This window comes from Myotis davidii, unplaced genomic scaffold, assembly GCF_000327345.1.
Source record: "Myotis davidii unplaced genomic scaffold, ASM32734v1 scaffold30, whole genome shotgun sequence".
NCBI classification, from domain to species: domain Eukaryota; kingdom Metazoa; phylum Chordata; class Mammalia; order Chiroptera; family Vespertilionidae; genus Myotis; species Myotis davidii.
In genome coordinates, this window is record NW_006282874.1 from 1687260 (window position 1) to 1692045 (window position 4786).

General features: G+C 36.9%; 1 protein-coding gene across 1 annotated transcript in view; it reads left to right on the forward strand.

Annotated features, from left to right (window-relative positions):
- ZFAT (zinc finger and AT-hook domain containing) overlaps positions 1 to 4786 on the forward strand; it is a 134138-nt gene that overhangs the window by 26000 nt on the left and 103352 nt on the right. Inside the window, 1 exon segment of the mRNA XM_015561439.1 lies at positions 1621 to 1840. The gene's annotated coding sequence lies outside the window, so the exon portion shown is untranslated.

Consider the following 4786-nt stretch of genomic DNA (forward strand, 5'->3'; position numbering starts at 1 on the left):
AGGAAAAGAAAGGCCACAGCTAAGCTTGGAGCTCTGCAGGGATGTTTTATTAACTTTGTCTTTTACCCCAAACAAGAATCTTCTTAATGCAGAAGAATGGGTGATTGATGCCCTTGCCGTCAAATGGGTTCCTATAGATGCAAGTTCAGTGGTTCTAAACAGGGGGATAAAGGAAGATGAAAGGCTGTGAAATCTGCCACAATCGGCTCTGGGACGTTTACAGAATGTCTGCATGTATTGCCATAAATTACAGCAGGGAAAGAATGCCACTTCTGCCTTTTCCTTGGATTCCCAACTTTGTCTCAAAATAGCTTTCAGCTTGACTCGTGCCTCATTTATGTGAATCACAGTAATTGTTCTTTTTTCAACAGATTCTATAAAGTGATCTTTTTAAAACGTAATAATAATTCCTGTGTACCTTAATATAAATTTGAGTCTTGGTTAAAGACCAATGTAAACATAGGAAAGGGTTTTGTAAGTCCTGCTTTAGACCAAGTTCAGTTCATGTAAACATCCTACACTCAGCTGTAATACATGGATTGGCTGGGAGGTGGATGTTTACTTCAGCTGTCTTGGAATGTCAGCCATTAACACCGACCCATGCAGGACTTGGTAAGAAGAGTATCCAGGGGCGTGGTTTTTTAATGTAATTACTGTACATTTAAGCTACTGTCCTATCTTTTCATTTGTGTTTTTCTCTCTCTAACATGACACACAAGACTTTGCATATTCAAACAAAAGATTGTCCTTATTTGGTGGTTGGGTCGTATTTGTAGGCATCTCTGTGTGCTTTAGCAAGTGTGGGCTTTGACATCATCCTTCTGTAGCCATCTGGGCTCTGTCCCCGAATCTGCTAAGTGATTTGGAGGAGGAAAAGGAACTTGTTTTCACACCTCGGTGCTTTTCTCATTTGCTAAACAGGTACAGCACCCGCTTCGCCAGATTGTGGGAAGGATTGACCTGTATGATGGAGGTAAAGTGGCTCGTTAGTCAGTGCGTCACATTACGTGCTCAATAAAGCCAGTTCCTAATGCTAACCACAGTGTTCAGTAAACCACTGCCGGCACATTTCAACAGACAACTTGGTTTTATTTTAGCAATAAAGATGATGTCAACTTTCTGATTTAATGGAAATGGTTTGCACTCTGGATACCACCGTAATTTAGTGGTAAGCCCAGCTTGAACTCATATTCTGGTTCTCCCATTTGTTAGCTACCAGTATGTTACTGTGGGGAACTGATTAACCTCCCCATGCCTCAGTTTCCCCAATCTGCTAAAATGGTATAACATTACCAACTTAATAGGATTGTTATAAAATTAAATGAGTTAATACCAGTAGTATGTTAGAATAATTCCTGGTACATACTAAAGTTTTGATAAGTGGTAGCTGCTATTACTTTAAAAACATGTTTGTCATATGTTATTTTTCCCCCAGGATCTAGTTGTGTCATATGTTTCTAAATTTAAAGAGAATACGTGATAATTAATTCTAAATATGTATTGTTTTGGCGTAAATGGTACTTTCATATTTTGTGCTTTTATTGAAAATACTTAAAATTATTTTTCGTTGGCTTTGTTTTTCAGTTCCATGAAATCAGCTTTACTTTTCATTTTTTTTAGTAACACATCCACATTCTGTATAAGTAAGAAACAAAACCACCACCACAAAACCAAAATGACTTAACAAATGCACATCATTCTGGCCGCGTGGGAGGGGCTGTACCCGTGGCTCAGTCCAGGGTTAGGATCCACATTTGATGCTCCTCCTGGGGAAGACGCTTCCTGTTAGGAGACGAGCAGTGTGAGCTGAAGGCTCGGCGTGGAGACCTGTTCTCGAAAGGTGAGTGCTAGCATTCTCATTACGTGGTACTTGTTCACTGAGCTAGTTTTTCAGTATTTTCTTTTATAAATGGGTGCTGTTCTGTTATGTTTTCAGATGTAAAACATATGTCAGTGAGTTTCACATAGTCATTTGAAACTTGTCAAGTGTTTATATTACTTTCTAATTTATAATACTTCAAGGAAAATATCACAGTGCATTAGGGAAGCACCATATAATCTAAAGGTAGTTTTGTGAAATGTATTTTTCAAATTAAGCCTATTTGGGAATCCCTATCAATTTACCTTTGAACGTCAGTGAATTTTCTTTCCTATTCTCCAATATAAAAAAATGTTTGTGTTGTGTGCTTTAGGCTGTCAGATGGCCTGTAAGTTAAATTCCTAATTCAAGTGTTTTTTAATTCATTGCTCTTTTTTCTTTTGCTAAATGGTCATGTGTTTATATCTTTATAGTATATACTTTTCTGATTATATTATGGGGTCTTTGATTATGTGGGTTATCAGCTTTGTCTCACTTTGTCACTTACAAAAACTCTACATTAAATAAGTGAAAATTGGAGTATTTATCTTATTTTAATGAATACAATTCTAAGTTATACTGAGCTAACCCCCACCTTTATAAGAAAATACATATCTTGATTTCTTTAAAAACTACATATGTCAGAAATGTAATAGAAATTTATTTTCTGATGAACATGTCCTTATCAGTTTTAAATGTTACAGAATTAAGGTAAATGTTAAAATGTTCCCATTTCTGTCAATTGCCATTTGTTATTTATTGGTTGATAGAGAACAATATAAAGTTGGATTTCTTGGATAATACTTGGATATGTTCTGAAATGAAACAGTTTTCTGTCCTTTGAAGATTTAATATCTCTTCCTTATCATAATTTTGTAAGCCTTTGGCATAAATTATCTAACTTCTCCCTGTTTCATTATATCTTTCTCATTTCATTGATTCCCAATAGTCGAATATTATGGTTCTAAACAAATGTCGCCTACAGACTTCAGTAATTAAAAATGTCAGTTAAAATGGGGGATCTGTGATATATGAGAACTTACCTTTTAGTTCTATTTATTTTAGTTTTTTTAAAAAGTGATTCTAGCCCTCAGTGGATAGAGCGTCAGCCTGCGGACTCAAGGGTCCCGGGTTCGATTCCGGTTGGGGGTATGTACCTTGGTTGCGGGCACATCCCCGGTGGGGAGTGTGCAGCAGGCAGCTGGTCGATGTTTCTCTCATCGATGTTTCTAACTCTCTATCCCTCTCCCTTCTTCTCTGTAAGAAATCAATAAAATATATTTTTTAAATGATATTTCCCAGACTCCCTTATAGCTACGTGATCACATGACCAAGTTCTGGCCAATGAGAGGTAAGCAGGACACTGTATGCAAAATCCAGTGTGTTGCCCTAGCCAGCCCCCAACCAAGATACATGCCCTTGGCCGGAATCAAGCCTGGGACCTCTCAGTCCGCAGGCCGATGCTCTATCCACTGAGCCAAACCAGTTAGGGCTGTTTTTTTTAACTTTTAAATCTTCACAGAGCTACCAGTCAGTACATTATGAAACCAATAGCAGTTTCACATTTAGCATTTTTATATGTATATAAATTAGGATTACTTTTTTATTAGCCTTAACTTCCTTGAATTTACTGGAAAAGAACCAGTCCCAAAGGTGTTTTTATAATTTAATACACATTATTCCTGTGAGGCTGAGTACAACGTAAAACCGTTCCATGAATCCAAATCTTAGCACAGAACCTGTTCTGCTGCTTGACTGTCTTGGGACTGACCAGAAGCAATTAGAACTGGTTTAAAAGAGCTGGCCTTTCCTGACTTAATTCAGAGTGGTTCTTTAAAGATTCTTCAGCTGTTTGTCCTAGTGTTCAGTATTTGTCCTACTGTATAAAAATATTTAAAAGAGTTTGGGCTGTTTGTTTTGGTTTTTTAAAACTAGTTTGAGAAAGTTTCTTTGCTACTTGTTCTCCATGCAAATTTATAATAGCTCAAATTCCCCAGAAGGAAGGATTTTTGTAAGGTTAAAAGTATCAAAGGAAAAAAAAAAGTATCAAAGGTCTCTAAAGGTATACAGTTGCCTTAATTTTGACATCCTAAGTTTTCCTTATCCTATAGGTTATATGTGAAAATATTTGTTTGGGGCATCCTGTTTATATTTATCAATCACTTGCTTAAAACAATCTTCTGTGTATAGTAAGTAGCACAAAAAGATTTTATGTTAATAGAATGCTGAGCTACTTCTGAGTAAAGGTATGAGTATGAATGAGAAGTACAGAAGTCCTTATTTTCAGATAACTCTCTAAAGTTTGATTACTAATCTAAGTGATTCTAGCCCTCAGTGGATAGAGCGTCAGCCTGCGGACTCAAGGGTCCCGGGTTCGATTCCGGTTGGGGGTATGTACCTTGGTTGCGGGCACATCCCCGGTGGGGAGTGTGCAGCAGGCAGCTGGTCGATGTTTCTCTCATCGATGTTTCTAACTCTCTATCCCTCTCCCTTCTTCTCTGTAAGAAATCAATAAAAATATTTTTTTTTTAAAAAGTGATTCTACTTTTTGATAAAGGACCAAGTATTATTCAGTGCAAAATAATATGCAAAGTTACAGTAAGTAACTATATGATCTCTTTTTATTGTTAATGGCTTAATTTTTAGGTTTTTAAAAACTAGAAATTTGCTAGTATCAAATTCTGGATGAAAATGAAAGATTTTTCATTTGTTTTTTTTTTAACTTTTATTTTTATTTTTTTAAAATATATTTTATTGATTTTTTACAGAGAGGAATGGAGAGGGATAGAGAGTTAGAAACATCGATGAGAGAGAAACATTGATCAGCTGCCTCCTGCACACCCCCACTGGGGATATGCCCCCAACCAAGGTACGTGGCCTTGACTGGACTCGAACCCGGGACCCTTCAGTCCGCAGTCCAACACTCTA